The following is a 24,899-nucleotide window of genomic DNA, read 5'->3' as shown; positions in this document are numbered from 1 at the left end:
CCTCATTCTGTTCACTTTTCTTATCTATCGTTGTCCTGCCCTCTTCGCCAGCTCAGTCCCATTTGATCAGCCTTGGCAGCCCTGTTTCTGCTTTGTTCTCTCCTTCCCCAGCCTTTCTCATTTTGCCACTTTTGACTTATTTTGCCCTCTTGCTCTTCTCTCCATATGCAGTTCTGCTTCTCATAGTCCCATTGCTTTCCTTGCTCCCTCATATCGCATAAGGAATGCACTGGTAGAGACTAGCTATGGAGAGTGAGTTAGGATAGATTCCAGCTTAGGCCTCTCCAGCGCCTCCCTGGAAGAGGGAAGCAGAACTGAGATCAGGATTGTTTGGCACCATCCATGCCTCATCTTCCAATGAAGAGTAGGAGGGAGTAGAGCTGGGAGGCAGCCTACTTTCCCACAACATAAAGAGCCAACAGTTATGTTTACAGACTCACCATGGAATCCTGGGATGACAGAGTGGGAGGGCCCCGTTGTAACTTCTACCTTAGCTCTTGTTCCATCTTATGAGCAATCTTTACTGTTATAAGACCATGTGGTTTTGTTTTTGTGGTAAGTAAACATCAAAGCAGCAAATCAACAAGTGACTTTACTTGTGTGTTTCATGATGAGGACTCTGGATTTATCAGAGAAACCAAGTGCTAACAGAGCATTGGACTTCCCCTCACCCTGTACAGGGGGACAACACCCCACCCCTTTCCTCTCTGATGTGAGTGTTTTAATTAAAGTTAAGTGCTGATATGTGGAAATCCAGCTATGGCATTAATCAAGAGGCTCTTATACCAGTCCTGTGTCAAAAAAGGAGCAGGTTTTATTGTTGTTTTCAAATGATAACTGTTAAAAATCTCCTTTTATCTTTGCCACCTACGTCCGCCCCCATCCCAGCTGGAGAGCCCCACCTCTTCCCATTATGAGCTTCAGTATTCAGTTGGATGTCCCTTTCACTCCCTCTGCCAGTTGCAGTCCCCACCCAGCTCTGAGCACAAATAATGATTACACACATTTAAAATGAAAATGGTCTTTTTGCCTGCCAGCTGCAAATTCACCACACTGTGCCTCCCCTGCTTTATATCTCTTCTTTGCCTTTCATAGGTATAAGGTCCATGGCTAATACACATGTTTGAAATCAAATCAATTTCCCTGTGTCTGCCACTTCTTAACTATAGGTTCCCACCAGATCCCAGGTTCCAGCCATGATTAACAGAGTACACATGTGTTTCAAATAAATCCTTTCTTCCATTCACACCCCCCTCCCCATTTCCAGCTGCAGACTTGCCTACTGCACAGTCTCCATTTGGAGCCCTCATTTTTGCCTTTCAGCCTTCTCTGTCTGCCATTATTAGCATCATTCATAAAACAGTACTTCTGCTTTACAAAGCTGGATAAATATCACGATCTTCATTTTGCATATGGGAAACTGAGATGGAGAGAGGTTAAGTAACTTGCTTAATATGCCAGAGTGAGGCAGGGGTAGAGCTGGGAATAGAACCTAGTGCCAGATTCCCAGCTGGTGTAAATTGACAATGCTGCACCATGGAGCAATGCCAAAGCACACCAGCTGAGAATCCAGCTCCTGGCTCTCCTGAATCCCAAGCCTGTATCCTGTGCACTGGAGCATGCTTCCTCTCTCAGATTTTACTTTCTTGGAAATGTGACTTTTGCTTAATTGCGGTTTATGCACTGGTCTTCTAAAATGGTGTGTTAGGGCATATATATACATATATATATATAACCTACTTCCTCAAATACCAGAAGGCTGTCTGACATGAGTCACAACCTCCTGAAGAGAAGAAACACAAGTGACTGAAGCCCAGTTGGACCTTTAGGTTGTCAAGGAGTTGGTGACTTGGTGTACATGAGATATTAACCTCAGATCCTGGCTTAAAGTCACATGATTCCTCCCCAAGATACTTAAGGACAAGATGCCTATTACCTCCAGGGGTTCTCTGAGAAAGATGAGACTGGGAACTTGGGCCCAGTCCTCATAACTGTGGCACCCCCTTAACTGTGGCAGAGTGCTGATCTAGGATCTGGGTCAAGGACTGCTCAGTCCCACACAAGGCACAATATCTACAGCTGGAGGAAATATTTCTGGTGAATGCATTTGCTGTCATTTGGGGGGCACTGAAACTATTCACTAAGGGTATGTCTACACTACCCTCCTAATTCGAAATAGGAGGGTAATGTAGGCATACCGCAATTGCAAATGAAGCCCGGGATTTGAATTTCCCGGGTTTCATTTGCATAAGCCGGGCGCCACCATTTTTAAATCCCCGCTCGTTCGAACCTCATGCCGTGCGGCTACACGGGGCACGAACTAGGTAATTCGAACTAGGCTTCCTAGTTCGAACTACCGTTACTCCTCATTCCACGAGGAGTAACGGTAGTTCGAACTAGGAAGCCTAGTTCGAACTACCTAGTTCGTGCCCCGTGTAGCCGCGCGGCACGGGGTTCGAACGAGCGGGGATTTAAAAATGGCGGCGCCCGGCTTATGCAAATGAAGCCCGGGAAATTCAAATCCCGGGCTTCATTTGCAATTGCGGTATGCCTACATTACCCTCCTATTTCGAATTAGGAGGGTAGTGTAGACATACCTAATTCAGGTAAAATGTGGCAAATCATTTCAGCTGGAAAAACCTTCATGTTGACACATTTATTTGAATCAACTCTGAAAATGTTTACGTCAACCTGAATAATTTTTTTTTGTTTCACCATGAAGCTGAAAAGTCAGTTATGCACTTAGCTGTAACAATATCCCTGAACAGCTGCAAAGGTTTCCCCCCTTAGCCTTGGCCTTCTGAGCCCTTTAGCCCTGACTTTTAGCCAGCAGTGTGATTTTTAGATATTTAAATTAGTCATCTTCTCTGTCTTGACCCTTCAAGCTGTGCACATTGCTTCGGAGCCTCCTCAGGTTTCATCACACCTCACAAAAACGGTCTAGAGAAAATGGCCCTTCCCCTTGGCATATGCTGTGTTGGTTTTAAACCCCATTGGGTACAGGTCTGTGCTTTCTCTGAAATGTAAGATAAACTTGGAACCAAATCCACTTGCTGCATTGTACAGTGTCCCCGTTTGAGAATGTTCCCAGGCCTACTGACCACAGGGGAGAACTGGAGGACCACCAGGGAAGGGAGGAAGAAGATGGGCAGCTAATGGCCTGGGGGTCACTTTATTTGGCCTGTTCTCTACAGGCTGGAAAGGGAAGATTTGTTTCCATAAGGAAATGGGGCAACTTGAGGCCATTGCTTTTCATTCTGTCATCTGTCACAACTGAGAATAGCTTAACTCCATCCTCTTAAAAAACAACCCTTTCAGATAGTTGAAGGCTGCCATCAAATTGCCCCTCACTCTTCTCTTTCGTGGACTAAATCTCTCAGCCTCTTCTCATAAGTCATGTGTGCTAGTCCCCTAATAATTTTTGTTGTGCTCTGCTGGACTTTCTCCAATGTGTCCACATCCTTTCTGTAATGTGGGGGAGGGTGGTCTAGAAGTGAATGCAATACTCCAGATGTGGCTTCACCAGTGCTGAATAAAGGGGAATAATCACTTCTCTAGATCTGCTGGCAATGCTTCTAATATTGCACCCAAATATGCCATTAGCCTTCTTGGTTGCAAGGGCGTACTGTTGACTCATATCCAGCTTCTCATCCACTGTAATCCCCAGGTCCTTTTCTGTTGAACTGCTGCTCAGCCAGTCGGTCCCCAAAGAAAACTGGTCCTGTCAACCCTAAATGTTTAAAAATCTTCGGGCTGTTCTCCCCAAATAAATTGGCTTAAGAAGCATGAGATTTTAAAAAAAAAAAAAAAATTGTGATGATCTTTCTATTTGTCTCTTGTCTCTAGGGAGCACTCAGCTCATGAGTTCAATCTTTTTTCCCACAACTGTTAGAGAAAAGAAACTGCCCCCCCCCCCCAGTAAAAAAGTTTGGCCAGGACACTCTTGTTCTGCAGTACTCCTTGAGAGAAACCGGCCGCACCCTTCCTGCATACCATTGCCTTTAGAAAAAGGAAAGGTGTGAAAAGGGGAAAATAGCCTCAGACTCTCCCACCCGTCACCTTGGCGTGAGAACTGCAGGGCTTACCTGGTCGCATGAAACCTGCACAGTTTCGGCCCAACCCCTGGGACACAGACCCCCCCACTTGGTGACCATTGGGCCATATATGGTAATATGCAAGCACGGGAAAGTGATGTGCAGATTTGGGGATAAATACCCATCACACAGTTTGCTCTAGCAGGTCTTCACAATACACGTACCACCGTGAGTGTGCCTTCTCGTATACTTCCAAAGTGCTGCCGGCCTGATCAACCGACCAGCCACCTCCCCCGACTCTCGGGCGTAACCAAGGCCTTCGCAACCGAACCGATATCTGTGAAATGTTCCGTGTGCTGTGTAAGTTGGTATGTATGATTTGATTTTTTCCTGTTGTATAAGCTTAGTGTTGTAGTTGTTTGTGGGTAGTACATAAGAGTTTGTAGTTATCATTGTTATTTAATTACTGTAGCTGGATATTTTAAGATTAGAGACTATTCCCCTTGCCATTCCCATCCCTATATCTCTGACACATTTTACTAGAAACCATAGAATAAATATAATAAATACTGTAAATTCATTATTAACATTGTCTATTAAAAATCTTAGAATAAATACTATAAATTCACCACTGTCATAAATAAATATTTTTTATTTGATAAAACTGTCCACCTGGTTCTGTCCTCCCCCCTTGGGTATTCATTATCGGACCTGTGATTCTCGCGACAACAACCATGAAGGCGAGAAAATTATTTATTTATTTATGGTTGTTTAAATGAAAACTGAAATTCTTTCATTATCACAAATCATTGAGAGAGGGTGCTTCAGAACACATGCCAACCCTCAGGAGACTGGTAGTAAAATCACAGAATTTGCAGCGTTCCATAAGTATGCCCTCAGAGAGACTTCTTACTTGGTCACAGGAGAAATTTAGGGCTTGTCTACACAGCAGTAGCACATGTCCCAGTGTAAATGAACACAAGCACACAGACACAAGCTCAGCTCAAGCTAGCATGCTACACAGATGTGGCAATATTGTTCTTGGCAGCCGCTCAGGCTAGCTACCAAAGCATAGATCTAGGGGAGTCAGGTGTGACTGTAGTAGTATGACTAGCCTGAGTTTCTGGGTGGACTGCCACACCTCATGATGATTTCAGCACATGAGCTAAAACAAGCGTGATGGGGAGCACCCACCCAGCTGCTATGTTGATGTATCCTTCCTTCATGGGAAGTCTAGTGTGCACTAACCTGCTGTGTACATGGGTGGATCCTGCCACCACACATTAAAAGTTCCTTACGTCAGATCTACACAACAAGCAGGGCTGGTCCTAACCAATTGGCGGCCCTGGGCGACCACCCGGCTTGCCAGTAAGGACCAGATGGTTTTAAAAAAATACCAGACAAAAATTTGTCAAGCAAAAATGAAAAAAAAACCACTGGGGAAAATTTGTTGAACAACAGAAAAAAGGGTCAGGGAAAAACCAGGGAAGCCTGGGGGGAGGATTCGGGAGGTCGGGCCAAAATGCAGCCATGGCCCGTCCCTAAGACTGGCTCTGTCGGTGGCCCCTTGAAAATGGCATCCCTGGGCGATCGCCTGGCTCACCTGCCCCTAAGACTAGCTCTGACTAAAAGTGCAGGTTAATCTAAGCTATGCAATTTGAGTTACGTGAGTGTTGTGTGTGAAAATCTTGCACCTCTGCCAGTGTGCCCCATGCCTATATTTACTGCTGTGGTTCTCAGATTTTTTGGTGAATCCTCTCATACAGCAAGTCTCTGAGTGCGACACCCACTCCACTCCCATTTTTAATTTACAAGAGGGAATTTTAATGTAACAGGAGCTCAGGGCAACAGCTTCAGGGCATGGCCAGGCTTGGAACCCCCAAAAGAGTTGTGACCCACAATTTGTGAACCACTGTGCTAGTGCAGTGGTCCTGTGATCCCAGTCCTGAGGCTTCCTGAATCAAAGTCTGTGTCACTCATGCTAACCACATGGAATCCTAAGGCCTTATTCCTACAAGCAATGAGTGACTCCTGCTGACTTTGGTGGGAGTCATTCATCCTGTGGTGGGGAGAATCTAGCCACTGGAAACCGGAGATGGCATGATGTCAAATTGTTCAAGTGATTTTGAGATGTGCATAAATATCCATTGGCAACTGTGTGATGCAATAACAAATTCCTTCCCATTTGTGACCTAAGTGGCATTTTAAAATAGATATGAAACAAACTTTCATGTGGGTTAGTCATTTGCTTTACGGTCTGGAAATCGGGATTTAAATGCTGCTTTTTTGTCCTATTCTAAGTCATCTTTTGGTCTTAGCTGCTCCTCTTCCATTTATATTACACACCACTCATCACTATGGGTGATGCTAATATCTTCAGTAGCAGCCTGGAGATGAAAATCCCTTATAGTATGTTACTGAGGGTCTTTCCTCATTTCTCTCTATTCCAGGCTGTCCTGAAAATCTGTTCTGAATATATGGCAGAACTGCTCAAATATTTGACCAGTTTCAGTCAAATCAGGCTGTTTGCTGCACATCAAAAGCCAAATACCAAGCCACCTTGCAATACTTCGAGGTCATTTACAGATGCTTCCTCAGTGCAGGAGATGGACAGTGCTATGCTATTCCTGATAACAACATGTAACACTGGCCATATTAGGTCACGTCAGTGGTCCATCTAGCTCAGTATCCTGTCTTCTGACAGTGGCTGGTATTAGATGCTTCAGAGGGAATGAACAGAACAGAGCAATTTTGGTGACTCATCTCCTGCCATCCAGACTGAGCTTCTGGCAGTCAGTAGTTTAGGGACACCCAGAGCATGAGGTTGTGTTCCTGACCATCTTGGCTACTAGCTATTGATGGGACCTATCATTCATGAATGCATCTAAATCTTTTTTGAGCCCAGTTATATTTTTGGCCTTCACAGCATCCCCTGACAGTGAACTCCACAGGCAGAATATGTGTTTATGTGCAGAAGTATTTCCTTATGTTTGTTTTAAACCTGCTTCTTATTAATTTCATTGGCAAGACCTTGGTTCTGTGTGAAGGGGCAAATAACACTTCCTTGTTCATTCTCTCTGCAACATTCATGATGTTAGAGATCTTCAGCATATCTCCCTGTAGTCGTCTCTTTTCTAAGATGAACAGGTGGTCTTTTTTAATCTCTTCATATGCAAACTGTTGCATACCCCCTAATCATTTCCCTTACTTGGCTGTTAAATGCTAATTTAGACTCTATCATTCTGTATGTATAGCTGGGGACTCTGTTTTCTAATGTGGATTATTTTGAACTATCAGCATTGAATTTTATCAGCCATTTTCTCACCCAGGCACCTTGTTTTGTGAGATCCCTTTGTAACTTTTTGCAGTCTGCTTAGGACTTGAGTAATTTTGTATCACCTGCAAACTTTGACAGCTTACCCTTTTGCATTTTCATCATTTATGAATATGTTGAACAGCATGGTTCCCAATACAAATCCTTGGGGGACCTTATTATTTATCTCCATTGTGAACATTGCCAGCTTATTGTTACCTTTTGTTTCTTATTTTTTAACCCTCCATGAGGGAACCTTCTTTCTTACTCTATGACTGTTAACTTTGTGTCGGTACTTTTGGTGACAGACCTTGTCAAAGGCTTTTGGCGACAGACCTTCTCCTTGTCCACAAGCTTGATGATACCATCAAAGAATTCTAATAAATTGATGAGCATTTCCCTTTGCAAAATCTGTGTTGACTCTTTCACCAACATATAACATTAATCTAAGTGTCAGATATTTCTGTTCTTTGCTACAGTTTCAAACAATTTGTCTGGTATTGAAATTAGGCCTAGTAGCCTGTAGGAGCCAGGATCACCCCTGGTGCCTTCAGAACTCTTGGGAAGCTACTATCTGATTCTGGTGACGTATTGCTTAATTTATCAGTTCCTTCCAAAACCTCCTCTAATGAAACCTCAATCTAGACAATTTCTCAGATTTGTCAATTCACAAAAATACTGAGATGATATTGCTCATGCTCTGCAGTAATTAGGGTTGCCAGGTGTCTGGTATGGACCCAGACAGTCCGGTATTTTTACCTCCTGTCCGGTAAAAAAAATTCAGAAAATACCAGATGCATAAAATGAAGCCTTCCCTGGGTCTTAGTGCTCTACTTCTCCCCTCTTGCTATCCCTATTCTGACTTTGCAGGCACTTAAAGCTGTTTTAATAATGCTGATTTATTTTTTATGCTTAATACAGCCATTCCCCGAGTCACAACCACCTCCACTTATGACCATCAGCACTTACGACCAAAACGGTCATAAATGCGGATCCAAGTTACGAACGGCAATCCGTGCTTGCAAACAGTGCGGTCGCCGTGTAACTCTATGGGATCCGAGTTATGAACTACTTTGAGTTACAGACCAAGTGTTGGTCCGTAACTTGTTCGTAACTCGGGGAGCGGCTGTAAATCTTTTTTTTGTTTTTTTTTGCTCAACAACTTTGGTCTCCCCCCTTTTTTTTCCCTCCACAGAATTTTTTCCCTGGTGTTCTTTTTTGGGGGGGAAGGGGTGTTCGGTATTTTTGGGTAAACCATCTGGCAACTCTACCCAAGGGAGCTGTCTGGCCCGGAGCAAGAAGATAAGATGGCGGATGGCCACCAGCAGCCTGTTAGGGCCAAAAAGCCTCAAAAGCATTTCTTAAAGGGGCCATGCTGGTTTTGTATTATTATTTTTTTTTTTCTGCTTAAGATCTCTCAGGGTCCTTTTTTTTGCTTAACAACTTTGGTTTCCCCTGGTTTTTTTTCTCAACAGAATTTTTTCCCAGGTGTTTTTTTTGGGGGGGGGTCTGTTTGGTATTTTTGGTTAAACCATCTGGCAAACCTAGCAGCAATGCCCGGTGCAAAGACATTTAGCTTTTCCTTAATAGCCTTGTATTTCTTCAGTGTTCCTTTAGCACCTTGATTGTCCAGTGGCTCCACAGATTGGTAAGCTTTCTGCTTCTGATATATTTAAAACAAATTGCTGTATTTTTGCTAGCTGCTCTCCAAATTCTTTTTTGGCCTGCTTAATTATACTTGATTTCCAAGAGTTTATGCTCCTTTCTACTTTCCCCAGTAGGATTTACTTCCAATTTATAAAATATGTCTTTTGTTTCTCTCTATTTAGCCATTGTGGCTTCCCTACATCTCAGGTCTTTCACTCTTGTGACTGTTCCTTTTTAATTTCCATTTTAACTAGTCTCATTTTTGTGTAGTTCTCCTTTTTGAAATTACATGCTACTGTGATGGTTTTCATTGGTATTTTTTCCCTGCCGGTATGTTACATTTTAATTACATTATGGTTGCAAACATAAATAGTTTTCACTTACCTTCTCTATGCTGCATGCTTCACACAAAAATGGCAAGATAAAGTCACCAACACAGAGGCCCTTCAAAGACCAAATGTACCCAGTGTGACAGTGCTGCTTAAGCAAAAGATGATTGTGTTTGTGGGGCTGTCTGACTAGGTTGGAAGACAGACAGACACACACACACAAGGGCAGGCTATCATAGAAAAAAAATCATAGAACACTAGAACTGGAAAGGACCTCGAGAGCTTATCTAGTTCAGTCTCCTGCCCTCACAGCAGGACCCAGTACTGTCTAGACCATCCCTGATAGATGCTTTATATGGGGAGCTATCCGAGGGATCAAGAACAAGAGGACAATCTAATCTTCACTATAAAGACATGTGCACATGAAATATGAAGGAATTTTGAATTGATCCTGACTAATGGGAAATCTTGGCAAGTGATTGTAACAAGTGGCACCATCATCTCCATCAGGGTATCAAAGCCCATGACATAAACAGTTCCTACAGCCTGAAGACAAGAGAGCCCATAGGAAGCAAGCAGCTCCCAACCAAGGTTCAAACATTTGTAATAACTGCCGAAGATCATGGAGGTGTTGGTGGTTCACAAGCTAAATATGAGTCAACAGTATCATATTATTGCCCAAAAAAAGCATTCTGGGATGTATTAGCGGGAGTGTTGTACTCTACTAAGATCTACTCTACACTTATTGGCTGTGTCTACATTGGCATCCCTTTCCGGAAAAGGGATGCTAATGAGACACATCGCAATTGCAAATCCGCGGGGGATTTAAATATCCCCCGCGGCATTTGCATTTACATGGCTGCCGCTTTTTTCCGGCTTGGGGATAAGCCGGAGAAAAGCGCCAGTCTAGACGTGATTCTCTGGAAAATAAGCCCTCTTCCGGAGGATTTCCTGCTTTCAAGTAGGAATAAGAAATCCCCAAGCCGGAAAAAAGCGGCAGCCATGTAAATGCAAATGCCGCGGGGGATATTTAAATCCCCCGTGGATTTGCAATTGCGATGTGTCTCATTAGCATCCCTTTTCCGGAAAGGGATGCCAATGTAGACACAGCCATTATGTTTCAGCTGGAGTATTGTGTCCAGTTCTGGGCACAACATTTCAGGAAAGATATGGACTACAGGCAGTCCCCGGGTTACGTACAAGATAGGGACTGTAGGTTTGTTCTTAAGTTGAATCTGTATGTAAGTCGGAACTAGCGTCCAGATTCAGCCGCTGCTGAAACTGACCGCCAGTTCCGACTTACATACAGAATCAACTTAAGAACCCCAAGCATCCCCAAGTCAGCTGCTGCTGAAACTGATCAGCGGCTGATTCCAGGAAGCCCGGGGCAGAGGCTTCCTGTAGTCAGCCACTGGTCAGTTTCAGCAGCAGCTGACTTGGGGACGCCTGGGGCAGAGCAGCTGGGGTGCTGCTGGGTTGGTCCAGTAGCGCCGCCGCTGGACCAATCCTGCAGCACCCAAGCTGCTCTGCCCTAGGCGTCCTGATTCAGCCGCTGCTGAAACTGACCAGCAGTGGCTGAATCAGGACGCCTGGGGCAGAGCAGCTGGGGTGCTGCCGGGTTGGTCCAGTAGCGCCCAGAGCGGCGCTACGGGACCAACTGGCAGCGCCCCAGCTGCTGTACCACAGGCGTCCGGAGCAAAGCCGTAGAGCACGGGGGCAGCGGGACAGCCCAGACGCGCCGTGGCTATCCTGCTGCCCTCGGGCTCCGCGGCTTTGCTCTGCTTTGCTCCCCATCCCTCTGGCCTGCAGACCAGGGGGACGGGGAGCAAAGTGGCGGAACACGCGGGCAGCGGGCAGCCCAGATGCGTCTGGGCTATCCGCTGCCCGCGTGTTCCGCCGCTTTGCTTCCTCTCCCTGGTCTGCTGGAGACCAGGGAGAGGTTCCCGTTTGTAACTGCGGATCCGACAAAAGTCGGATCCGCGTAACTCGGGGACTGCCTGTAATTGAAAAAAAAAAGTCCAGAGAAGAGCAACAAAAATGATTAAATGTCAAAAAAAACTTGACTGATGATGGAAGATTGAAAGAAATAGGTTTGTTTAGTCCAGAAAGGAGAAGACTGAGAGGGGACAGTTTTCAAGTACCTAAGAGGTTTTTACAAGGAGGAGAGAGAAAATTTATTCTCCTTAATTTCTGATAAGACAAGAAGCAATGGGCTTGAATTGCAGTAAAGGAGGTTTAGGTTGGATATTAGGAAAATTTACTGTCAGGTTGGTTAAACACTGAACTAAATTGCAAGAGGAGGTTGTTTAATCACTATCAATGGAGATTTTTAAGAGCAAGTTAGACAAGTTAGACACCTGTCTGGTATGGCCTAGACTAGAGTAAATGGTGGAGGGGACTGGACTTTCTCTCTTGAGGTCCCTTTCACTCCTATAATAATACAATATTTGGAAAGCATTTTTTGAGGAGTAACGTTAGTTCGAACCAAAGGGTTTGGTTTGAACTAACGTGTCCCGACATGCACTTTCATTTTTGAAACATCTGGCATTCGGAGTAACATGCTGGCGAGATCATGCTAATGAAGCATGGGATATTTAAATCCCTGCTTCATTGACTATTTTGACTGCCTGCATTTGCATCCCTCGTTCGAACTAGGGTGCAAGTGTAGACATACCCTAAGTGAACTGACTAGTCAGACATAATATAGCACTGATTTTTATGGACAATTTCAAGGAAAGGTACTAAGCTTTTTATATTAATAACTGATTATATATCAATGGGGATCTCTAATAGAATTATAGAACTGAAAGGAACCTTGAGAGGACACCAAGTGTCATCAATAATCAGGACCATATATGCTGACTCCATCGGTGCTCTGGGGCTGGAGCACCCAGGGGGGAAAATTGGTGGGTGTTGAGGACCCATCAGCAGCCCCCCATCAGATTCTCCCCCTTCCTCCAGGGTCTCCCACCCTCTGACAGACCCCCCGATCAGTGCTGTCCCCTTCTTCCCCACAGCTTCCATCTGCCACAATCTGTGACATTTGGGAGGTTGGGGGGAGGAAGGGGAGTGAGGATGCGACATGCTGGAGGGGAAAGGATGGAGCAGGGGAGGGAAGAAATAGGGCAGAGGTGGAGCTGTGGGAGAAGGGGTGAAATGGGAGTGGGGCCTAGATTAGAACTGGGGTTTGAGCCTCCTTCCCCCACCCCTGGCACTTTTCAAAGTTGGCACCTCTGATCAGGACTATTGTGCTAGATATTCACAACAGTGCTTGATACATCCAAGCTTACAATCTACGTTGAATGAAAAAAGAAGGACAAGGGTTAAATGTATTTATCTGAATATAAGGGACAAAAATGAAGGAATCTAGGAGGCTCAGAAGATGAGTGTTGCATGGAAATTTGAAGTAATAAGAGCTATACATGACTTCAATAGGAGGATTAGATCAAAAAATAAGGTGTGGTGGCGTATTCACGGCGACTCCCAAGTGACATCTGTGACCTGGTACAGAAAGTCTTAACTGAAGTTTGTGTGATTTTTAAAATAATATATGGAGCATAGGGGGTACTGTTGGTCCTGCTTTAAGCAGAGAAATGGACTAGATGATGATCTCACTCTTCCAACCCTAATCTTATATGATTTTATGAGCATAGAAGGAAAGTGATTTATCAATAGGATTGGTGTGACATCCCTTCTGTAGCACATGATTATACACTGAATATTTAAAGTAATATTCAACGTTAGGGGTAAAACAAAATCAAAAGTTCTGTACTCACAGTAGTTGTGACGTCTCACCATTGAATCAAAGAGGAGTAATGGGTTATTTGCCTCCAATGATCATACATAGATAAAGGGCAAATTCTGCAACCGTTGCTTGGGAAAAGCTTCTATTTATCAATTGGGCCCAAAGGTCTTTCAGAAGCTATTGTAAAAATAACATCTCATCTAAAAATGTTAGACCAGTGTATTCAATATGTGGACTAGCTTGGAATGCTGAAGGTGTGTTTCTGTGTAAGAAGTCATCATTCATCTCAATTTGGAAACTGACCAAGATGTAAGAACAGAATGTAGAATTCATAGGAATGACAAATGGAAGGAGATAATGATGAAGTGCAGTGTAGTAATTCAGATGAGTCCAGGCTCCAAAGAAATAGCAGAGACAGAGAGGGGATGGGAAGGGCAAGGAAAGGAGAACGGAAGAGGGAAAAGAATAGTCAATTAGGGTACATTTCACAAGGCATAAGGAAGCGGTCGACAAAGGCTTCCCTTGTCGACTGATCTGTGTCTTGACTCGCGCACTGTGCTGACGATCAGCTGAGCCGGCACAGCGTGGTGGCCATTTTTATTTTAATGAAGCTGGGGAAATTTAAATCCCCGCTTCATTGACTATGTCAGGTAGCCTATATTACATGCCTCTGTTGGCAGAGGCATGTAGTCTAGACATATCCTTAGACTGCCCATGCTGAAGGAAGCTCAGAGAGGGTTCCAAGTGCTCTGAAGTACCTGGTGCTTGGCCATTTATGTCATTAGGATGTGGAATGTAGCCGATAATTCAGTTCAGGTCTTTGTTTATCCTTTTACCACAGCAGAAAGATTCTTGCTTTTGAATGGAGAATAGAAATAATTTCAGTCCAAGGAAAACTCTTGTAACCTTTCAGGGAATGCATCTGCAGAAAGCTAATAAAACATTTAATGTAATAATTTGTAGTGACCCCCTTTTCCACCCGAACAGCGAGAAGCAAAGATGCTGATACAGCAGAGAGGCTGAGTTCACATTAATGATGGAGAGAGAGCACTATAGTCCATTTCTCTAAATATGTTTTACCCAGATGCTCCATATTAAAATAGTTTGCTTTTGGGAGCTTCACCTGAGGAACATAAACAAATGGCTTCAGAAGTTCCTCACAAGTGAACTGAGAAGACCACTATAGGATGAATTCAAAAGAAGCCTCAATTGAATGACTGCATAGGGAATCCCAGCAATGTTCCCTCTAATTCTTTCCATCCATGTGTGCATTTTTTCCTTCCATGCATGGAATATATTTGTATGTGCTTACCAGTAGAAACTATACCTAGCTGTGGGTGCTCTGCTAATCTTCTGCATGGCATTTGAGTGCACAGCTTACAGGGAACACTGGATTCCAGATTTCCTTGTGCTGGCACTGAGCACGTCCCAGTATGTAATGTGTGGCTGCTAGTGTTGAATGGCATGTTTCTGGAGAGCGCATAACCACAAGCGCTAAGCAACCAACCAAAAGGTAGAACTGCAGTAAAGAGGGATTAAAAAAAGGACTTGCTGGAGTCTTACAGATCTGCCTTCACTCCAGACTTCAATCTGAAAGAACTTGTGTTTGTATGGTAACGATACAAGAATCTGAAAGGAAAAAAAATCCAGGAAACTGTCACCTAGCCAACAGGCAATCTGAAGTGGTCCAAGTGCAAGAGCCAGCAGTGTTGCTGCTGAAATGTAATGTTCAGAACATGATGAGTGCATAATAAGATTGTTATGAGTGTCATCATATGGAGCTTATTTGATTAAACCCATAGCTAGGGTGATGACTGCATCTAAAACTGGGAGAGGACTATAGAGCAAAAGGGGAGGGGAGGAATGAATAAAATAATTAAATGCAAACATTATTTAGCCCTTTTATATATGGGACTTTTTATCCCCAGATCATTGGATTACAATGGTGAGTAATTATTATGATTTAATTCAGGAAAATAAGGAATTGGGACATTTAAATGGTTACACAGTCTCTGCTCCTTCAAACACTAATGCATATGCACAGCTGAAACATGAGCAAGTCTGTTGAAAAGAATTGGACAACTCTCAACCTTAATAATAAGCATATGTCTTCAGGATTGGGGCCAGAGCAAATAAGTGCCAGAGAAGATAATAAACCAGACCACCTCATTCTCTCACATGCCTGGCTGGTAGGACTTGCTCACATGTTCAGGATCTAATTGATTTTGGGGTCAGAAAGGAATTTTCCACCCAATCAGCTTGGCAGTGACCTTTTTTTTTTTTTTAACCTTCCTCTGCAGCATTGGTTGCTTGTTAGGATTGTCCAGGCATAAGTCTGGGTTTGTCTACACTTACAACATTGTACCTTGTGTCACTGTAGTAGTTACTGACGATCCTGGCTATGCCAATGAGACAGCTTCTCCTGTCAGCATCAGTTCTCCACCTCTCTGATGTGTGTTTGGCACAAATTACTTGCATTTAAAAATCTAGAGTCTCAGCATGTAGCATTGGTCTCTGTGCATGCTCAAGACAGGTCTTTTCCCTTACAGCTGTGCCTGATGCATCATTTATTACTAAGGAAGAACCACTACTTTACTGAAGTACTCAGCTTCTTGATCTATTAATTTGTGTGGAAATTTGGGGGCTGATCCAAACCCCACTGACTTCTGCATATTTCCATTGGCTAGACACATTCATGAGATTGCCTGAAATTGTTTCATCTGTGGTAGTAAGGGTACAGTCCTTAGTTAGATGCTTTAACTAGGCTGCAAACTGTCCTCTGGGTTCATGTGGACCTTATGCTTTGTTCTAAAATGGATAAGGTATAGATACTGGAGGCATGTCTACCCTAGGAAATTATTTCGAAATAACTTATTTTGAAATTATAACTCCCGAAATAATAATTTTGAATTAGAACAGCCAGAGTACAAGGCACCATCAAAATTGCTCAGAATTATTTTGAAATAGCGTGTCCACACTGATTGGAGCCTGCATCAGATTTAAAGCCCTCAGAAGCACAAAGGAGAGCACCAGGAGGCTGGGTACTTACTGTGGCTGCTTGCTGAGGCTAGATGAGGCATGTGCTTACAGGGACTCCTCTCTACGGCCGCATCTCACACGCCGTTCCTCCACTGCCTCCCCCTTCGTGGCACACCAAACTCACGCTGTGTGCTCTGGTTGCCCTTGTGGATGCCACAGCACTGACACCATGGAGCTGGGCTTCATGCTGCGCCTCACGGTGCAGTTTGTCCATACCGCCCACATGCTGCTGCAGAATGACAAACAGCCCGAACCAAAGGACCCTTTCACCCAGGCCCTGGGGCTCCTGCTGCAGCAAATGATCCTGAATCCCCTGCACCTCATGGAATGCTGCTTCTGGAGGAAGGAGACCAGTTCAGACTGGTGGGACCACATTGTCCTGATGTGACAGGACAACCAGCAGTAGCTCCACAACTTCCACATGTGGAAGGCCACCTTCTTGCAGCTCTGCGAGTGACTCAACCCTGCCCTGAGGTGACAGGACACCCACATGAGACTCGCTATCCCCTTCCAGACGTGTGTCATCATCGGCCAATGCAAGCTCGCCACACCAAACAGTTACCGCTCCGTCAGGAACCAGTTCAGCGCGGGGAGCTCCACAGTCGGGGCCATGCTCCTGTAGGTAATCAAGGCCATCAACACTATGCTGCTACGGAGGGTTGTCACTCAGAGCAACGTCGACCCCATCATGGATGGCTTTGCTACCATGGGCTTTCCCAACTGCAAGGGGACCATAAACAGTACACACATCCCCTTCCTGGCCCCCAACTGCCATGCCTCAGACTACATCAACAGAAAGGGGTATTTCTCAATGGTGCTGTAGGCCCTGATGAATCACAATGAATGGTTCATGAACATTGACATTGGCTGGTCAGGGAAGGCACATGATACCCACATCTTCCGGAACTCAAGCCTGTTCCAGAAGATGCATGCTGGCCCTTTTCCCCCCACTGGGTCGAGAACATGGACATCCTGGGTGACACAGCCTAACCCTAGCTCCCCTACCTCATGAAGCCCTACATGGGAAGTCTGGACCAGCCATAGTTGCAGCAGGTGTGAGGAGCCACCCCAGAGCTTGCACTTTTCTCCCTGGCCTTAAGGTAGGCCTGACAGAGTTCTTTTATTTTCTTGCAGACTTGGTCGAGGGTCCGCATATGTCCCTTGTCAGTCAGGCTGGCAGCTGTATGGCCATAGACATCTGCATTCCTCCTCCTAGTGTGAAGTTCCTGGAGGTTGGTTTTTTGCCTCCAGACCTTGATGAGGTCCAGGATCTCTGCACCAGTCCAGGCTGGTGCCCTCTTTTATCCCTGTCCAGGGGCATCTGAAGGTGCTGCGGGAATGCTGGCAGCCACGGAGGCGTAGAGGAAGTGCTGGGGTCAGCCATGTCTCATGGGATGAGTGCTGTGTGCAGGGGCACCATTCAGATTGTGGTAGGGAGTGACCTGTGCATGCCATGATGTGGCGCGGAGAGAGTGAAAGCATAGGGGGGCAGACTGAGGACAGAGGCTTCATCAGTGTAACTGAGCATGCTCAGTACAAGCCAAACACCAAATGGGGAGGAACCAACCGCATTCGCCTTCCACCTCCACATCACCTTTATCCAGGTGCTACAAAGTGCAGTTAGCTGACAGGAGCACTGTATCTAATTCCTATATCAAAGAAAGAAAATTGAATAAATATTAGATCCACTCAGCTCTAGCATTAACATATTCTGACATCAGTGACAAGGGACACTTAAGGGACATTAGTTAGCCTTAAAATTTTACTAACTTTGTGGAGAGAGAAACCCTGTTAGGACTCCTGGACTCTATCTGGTGGGTTACAGCAAAGGGCAGATACATTTCAGATCTATATAAGAACATCAGAATGGCCATACGGGGTCAGACCAAAGGTCCTTCTAGCCCTGTATCCTATTTTCCAACAGTGGCCAATGTCAGGTGCCTCAGAAGGAATAAACAGAAGAGGCAATTATCACGATCCATTCTCTGTCACCCATTCTCAGCTTCTGGAAAACAGAGGCAAGGGACACCATTTCCTAGCATAGAGTTTTACAAATTGACTGTGAAAAAATAATTTATTTTGTTTGTTTTAAATCTGCTGCCTATAAATTTAATTGTCAGCTTCTTGTGTTATGTTAATGAAAGAATGAATAACATTTCCTTATTCTATTTTACCACGCCATTCATGATTTTTTAGACCTCTAACATATCCCCCATCCTTCAGTAATTTCTTTTCCAAACTGAAAAGTCCCAATCTTGTTAATCTCTCCTCATTTGGAAGCTATTCCTTACCCCTAATAATTTCTGTTGCCTTTTCTATACCTTTCAAAATACAATATATCTTCTTTTAGTTGGGGTGACCAGATCTGCACATAGAATTCAAAATGTGGGCATAACATGACTTTATATAGAGGCAATATGGTATTTTGTCTTATTATCTATTCCTTTTCTAATGATTCCCAATATTCTGTTAGTTTTTTGGGTTTCAGACTGCCACTGCATATTGAACAGATGTTTTCAGGGAACTATCCACAATGATTCAAAGATCTCTTTCTTGAGTGCTAACAGCCATTTTAGACCCCATCATTTTTGTATCTATAGTTGGGATTATATTTTTCCATGTACATTCCTTCCATCTGCCTCTGTGTTGTCCAATTACGCAGTTTCGTGAGATCCCTTTGTAGCTCTATGCAGTTAGCTTTGGATTAGTTCGTGTTCACCCCATTTTCAAGAACATTTATAAGTTTAACAGCAGTGGTTCAAATGCAAATACCAGCCGCACAACACTCACTCCTACTCTTTTTTTTCTTCCATCTTCCAAGTGGAGTACCGGCAATGTTTTCATGATGATCCTCCAATTACTTGAATGCCCAGCCTTTTGTTATTCTTAATCACCCTTCCTCTTCCTGGGTATGTCTACACTCCATGAGGAGTAACGGTAGTTCGAACTAGGAAGCCTAGTTCGAACTACCTAGTTCGTGCCCCGTGTAGCCGCGCGGCCCGGGGTTCGAATGAGCGGGGATTTAAAAATGGCGGCGCCTCGCTTATGCAAATGAAGCCCGGGAAATTCAAATCCCGGGCTTCATTTGCAATTGCGGTATGCCTACATTACCCCGCTAGTTCGAACTAGCGGGGTAGTGTAGACATACCCCCTCTTTTTGTAGCAAACTCCCTGCCCATAGAATTTTATGGGAATTTGTTTGAATTTTCAATATTGCAAACATAACAATAATCACATGGATTATAATAGTGACCTTGATGTATCAGAATTTCCCTTTAATTTAACCAATATCATATTTTTATACTGTCTGTTGAATTTTAAAAAAATGTCTTGCCTTTTAATAAATCCTGTGCAAAGAAATCTGAAGTCAGATTTTTTCTCCAGTTCTTCTCTTGCTACCATTGTTTTGATCTTTAGGGAGTGCAAGTAATTTAATAATCTCTTAATCTAATCATACACGGCCAGCAAATGCAGAGCTCTATAATCTCTGTTATATGATCACCACTGCCTTTGCCTTGCAGAAATCAGAAAAGGAGAGGATCCCCCTAGAATCTTTTCAACATCTGGGGCTTCTACAAGGATTATCAGAGCCTGGAGGAGGATCTGAAGATTTCAGCTGCATTTCTGCCAAGCTGCTGAAGTGAAAGGTCGTCCCTTTCTCTCTTGGGTCTCATCTGTTTCCATCACAAATTCATGGGAAGCAGAGGAGCCTTTCAACTTCAGATGGGTGTAGGGAGGGAAGCAGAAAGGAAATGACAGAAAAGCATGAGGCCCCCATCAAAAGCTGGTGCTGCAAGCCAGAACTACTGCGATAGAAAGTCTGCATTATCCAACTGTTTCGGTGTGTTTGCAAAAGGGTGCCTAAACTGGATGTGCATAACTTAATGCTGTGGTCAGTTTGTTATACAGAATCTACTCTTGTCTTTTCTGAAAAAAATATCCCCCATAAAATTATGCTACTTTTAAATATCCTAAGCCAAATCTGCTCTCATTGTCACCAGTGCAACTATTGGACTGTTTCTTCAGGACAGGACTGACATTCGGCCATTTGTGCTTTAAAAAGATGGGTGCCAATTCTGGACCATGTTCTAGCCATAAAGCAGAGTCAAAGGAACCTCCTGTGGGCTGGGAGACAATTTCCCAGTGCAGGACAAACAGTGAGTGAACCTACCTGGCCCTCTTGCAGTTTCTGGAGTGGAGGTGAGGGCTATGGGGCATGTGTTAACAGCACGTAGCACTATAGGGAATTCTGAGCTCCATGGCAGCCCAGGAACTTCAGGGGTAGCCAAGTTAGTCTGTTATAGAAAAAAACAACAAATGGTCTGGTAGCACTTTATAGACTAACAAAACATGTAGATGGTGGTATGAGCTTTCCTGGGCACAGCCCACTTCTTCAGATGACCCAGGAAGGCTGCCATAAATTAGATAAGCCTCTTTATCCACTAGGCTACCCACTCTTTTGTCATGCATGAGAATTATCATGAACTACAGTAGCCACAAGCTTATTCTGACAATACAAACAAAACAAAGGTCAAGGCTTTTTGGTTGTCTGTAATGTACGCATATGGCACATATAAATAACCAATTGTGGTTCATAAGGAGAAAAGTAGGGGATTCTTATTGCCAATCCCATACTTGCAGACCCTATTCAAAATAAAACATGAAACCTTCCTTATAACTGAGTCCCACCCATTTCTGATAACTCACAACATTCTAAGCCACCTCCTGTCTGCATGTTGGAGGTCCCCATCTTAGCTGTCCCAAAAAGCTCTTTGTGAAGCTCTATGGCCTCACCTGACCCACCTGCCAGCAACCAAGAAGCCACAAGATATAGGCTGACATTCTGAATACACCAGAGCCTAAACAAAACTCCCAAGGATTTCAGTGGGGCCAGTGTTTTCATCTGCAATGTAAGGAAACATTCCAAACAAGACACATAAGAGCAGTTTGTTGGGACACGTAAAAATTAATAGGGGTCTGAGATGGCTATACATAAGTTGTTAGGGAGTCTTGCCAAAATTGCCATTGCCCTTTAAACACATTTTTCCCCTTTGTTCTGGCAGTCTTGGAAGATGGTTGCTCTGAACAGTGTCTTGTTTTGTCTTTGCACTTGTTCTGTAAAAACATTTTCAGGGGCAAAGTGATTTCCCCCTCCCTATAAATTGATGATTAAGACAGTATGGGTATGTCTACACAGCAAAGTTATTTCGAAATAGCAGCCCTTATTTCAAAATAACTTTCCTAGCATCTACACAGCCAAACTGCTATTATGAAATAAATTCGAAATAGCGAAGCACTTATTTCGAATTTGGCAAACGTCATTCTATGAGGAATAACGCCAAATTTAAAATAGCTATTTCAAAATAAGTGCTATGTAGACCCTTATTTTGAAACAAAGGGCCTCTAGCCTTCCCAGGGTGCCCTGGTGGCCACTCCAGCCTCAACCAAGAACACTCCTCTCCCTTTCCCCCTCCCCGGAGCCCTTAAAGGGTAGACTCTGGCCACAGTCACTGCGCGTGACCCAGTGGCCCCAAAACATGAGCCAGCAAGCGACTGGCAGCCAGCCCTCCACCGCTCCCCAGGAGCAGTCTGCCAGCTCCCAGGAGCCTGCCAGGGCCCAGAGAAGGCGGGAGCCTTCCTGGTTCAGGGTAGAGATCATGAACCTTATTCAGGTTTGGAGGGGATGCCTCCAACGTCCATGATCTCCGCACTAGATGGAGGAATGTGGCCATCTATGACAGGATAGCTGCCAGCCTGGCCACCAAAGGCCACATGCGAACCCAGAAGCAGGTTTGCATGACAATCAAGTTGGTCTGGCAAGACCTCCAACCCTGAGCCCTGAGCTTTCCCTCCCCGTTCTTCCCCTTGCTTCCCCCTTCCAGCTCCCTCCTCCTAGGTTCTCCCCCCCACCCTCTCTTCTCCCCTCTCTCGCTTCCTTTCCCCAGTCTTGCCAGAGTTTCATTCCCCCCCTCCCCAGTTTTGTTAAATAAAGAGAGTTTGTGTTCATGAAAATACATATATTTTATTTGACATCAAGAAGGGGGATGTCGGGGAGGAATGAGGCACAAGTCCCCAGTGGGGCAGACCAGAGAGGCTTTTAGTACTCCTCAGGGTAGAAGCTCTCCTGCGGGGCCTCCTGGATACTGACAGCTCCCCCAATGGACCTCCCGGATGGCAGCCTGCAGAAAGTTCAGCCAGGATCACAGCAACACATCCAAGAGAAGCACCAGAGTGCCTAGGGGCAGCTCTGGCTCCATGTTGCAGAGTGCTGTGGTGTCCTGAGTGAGGGCAACCAGAGCATGCAGAGACAAAATGCTTTGCTGTCCCTCATCGAGGTAGACAAGCAAGCAGGGAAACCTGATAACGGGCTGGCCGGGGGGGTCCCTTTAAGCACAGACCTCAGATAGCCTCAGGCAGCATCCCTAGACAGTAAGTCCTGACCTCGTGCTCTGCCAGAACTGGTTCTGGCCGGCCTTAAATGCGATTCAGAGTCCACTCAGTGTGGACGTGCTATTTCGAAATAGCAAAATGCTATTTCAAAATGCATTTTGTGTGTAGATGCGTTATTTCGAAATAACACTGTAGTGTAGACATACCCTATGTAATGCTGATTCAACTAAAAACCAGTAAACAATGAACAGGGGCAGGTATAATTCAATTAATCACCTGCTTATTAATATTCATTGAGTAGGAGTTAACATTAAATAAGATTTTAGGAAAAGTAGTGATGGACATGTGAATTAACATACTAAAATAGATAAAAGGGTGTAATTGGTGCCAAATTATTGCCACTTAGAATGATGTGTTGGAGGTCTGTGGTTTAACATGAGTGGGCAATAAAACAGTTCCGTTTACCCCATCTGCTCCTGGGTCGCCTGTTTCTTCTCTAACACCATTAATGAACTTGATCTGTGTTAAGGCCTGCTGGTATTGACATCAGATTGGTAACTTGCAGAGAGGTACTGGAATTGGCTTGTCTGGTGGTTAAAGTATATGTGTATTTTGTGGGCTACTAGAAACCTGAGATGCTATATGGTAGTTCACAGTGCTTGGAAAGGGACCTAGAAGATATACTAATCAAACATAATTATAGCTTGACCCAATTTTATTCCTTTGCTTTATGTTGTCCCATTGCAAAGTTTCTGGTTGTTTGGGAAGGAGGGTGCTGATTTTTGTAAACATAGGTCAAAACCTTTTCATGAAATTTGAATATATTTTTACTATGTAAAATCAGACAATATATATGGTCATTTTTTGTGCTTTTAAATCATACAAAGCTAATGAAGCTCATATATTTATTTGCAAGTGTCAAAAATCCCCAGATGATTTCCTCATTTGGCAAAGATCATGAGAAATGTCATGTTCCTTTATTTGGTAAGCCACATCATACTGAAAAATTAAAAAGAAAATGCTTCTTCAGCTGAATGTCAGCCATTCGTTTGAGATACATAAAATAGTACAGGGTGATCAATCTAAAGAATGCTTCAAGATAGTACAGTAATTGGCACTCATAAAACTGAAAATTACTTAAACATGTATCCAATCTTACACCATTTATTCTTTCCATGACAAACAATGGATTGAATATGTCCTTTGCTCTCTGGAATTTTTAGTACCAGTGCACATCTCATCTGTTCCCACCATAACCTAGATTGGGTGTGGAAGGGTTGGGAGTTGTTTTTTTATGCTTTATAAATTAAATCTCCTTCTCTGTCTGGGAGAGGAATTCTACCGGCAAGAGGATGTCACTGAAATTAAGGAGATAGGCTTTGTCTCCTGCCATCAAGTCACTCCTTGATGTTGGGAAATATCTTTGCTGTGCTTGTTTCCTTATTTTAAAAATAGGGATCATGATTCTTACATACAGCTGTAGAGTGCTTTTAAATTAAATCTTTTGGATGAACTATGCTATATAAATGCTGGGTGATATTTTTAATTTAGTGAGTGGTACTGTTACCTGACTTTCTAGGGGAAAAGATCAGGATCTGAAAAGCAGTGAATTAGGACAGTCTATAGAATAGAACTAAGGGTGTGTCTCAACTACATGGCTCCGTCAACGGAGCCATGTAAAGTAGTTTACTCGACATAGTCAGTGAAGCAGGGATTTAAATAATCCCTGCTTCATTAAAATAAAAATGGCTGCCGCGCTGTGCCGGATCAGCTGTTTGTCAGCGCGGCGGCCATTTTTATTTTAATGAAGCGGGGATTATTTAAATCCCTGCTTCATTGGCTATGTCGAGTAAACTACTTTACATGGCTCCATCGATGGAGCCATGTAGTCTAGATACACCCTAAGTGCCCTTTCTTAGGTTACCTGAATCTCTGTTAGAGGGTTGTAAGTATAGAAGGGAAACCAGGTGAAGATGGATGGGTACTTTTTCGTTACTCCAGCTCTGGGTGGTAACTGACTCAAGAGTCTTAGTTTGGTGTATGTATTCTATAACATGGAAACGCTCTGAATACTTCCCCAAGACACTCTACCTTTCCCAGACTTGCCTCCTACCTTACTATGGGTAGGTGAGAGCAAAGGGTGAGCATCTTCTGAATCTTGTGTGCAACTAGGTCTACTCAGCATGGAGATTCCTCAGAATGGATCACTCTATTCCCTCAAGCACCCAATAAGGGGAAACCTCAGGATTTCCAAAATTCAAAGACATGATGTGGAAACCTGGACCAGGATTTCACCTAGTATCTTAACCAATGTTGTTGGATCTGCCTAATCCAAATTTCAGTCAAGGATGGAGTGGTTAATCTGGGAGTTTTTCCAATTAGAATCATAGACTCATAGGGTT

At 44.0% G+C, this 24,899-nt stretch overlaps 1 long non-coding RNA gene across 4 annotated transcripts in view; it reads left to right on the top strand.

Moving 5' to 3' along the window:
* The window catches only part of LOC102445388 (uncharacterized), a 124,670-nt gene that overhangs the window by 82,120 nt on the left and 17,651 nt on the right, over window positions 1-24,899 (top strand). For 2 of the 4 annotated variants that reach the window (XR_332998.4, XR_003087009.2), the window contains one exon: window positions 19,629-23,602. The exons of 1 other annotated variant lie outside the window; for it this stretch is intronic. This is a non-coding gene — a long non-coding RNA (uncharacterized LOC102445388). Of the gene's footprint in view, window positions 1-4,239; window positions 4,403-19,628; window positions 23,603-24,899 lie in introns of those variants that run through there. One more of the 4 variants, XR_012901239.1, reaches the window with a different exon arrangement.

The sequence above is a fragment of the Pelodiscus sinensis genome, chromosome 2 (assembly GCF_049634645.1).
Source record: "Pelodiscus sinensis isolate JC-2024 chromosome 2, ASM4963464v1, whole genome shotgun sequence".
NCBI classification, from domain to species: domain Eukaryota; kingdom Metazoa; phylum Chordata; order Testudines; family Trionychidae; genus Pelodiscus; species Pelodiscus sinensis.
This window is presented reverse-complemented; position numbering and strand designations above follow the sequence as displayed.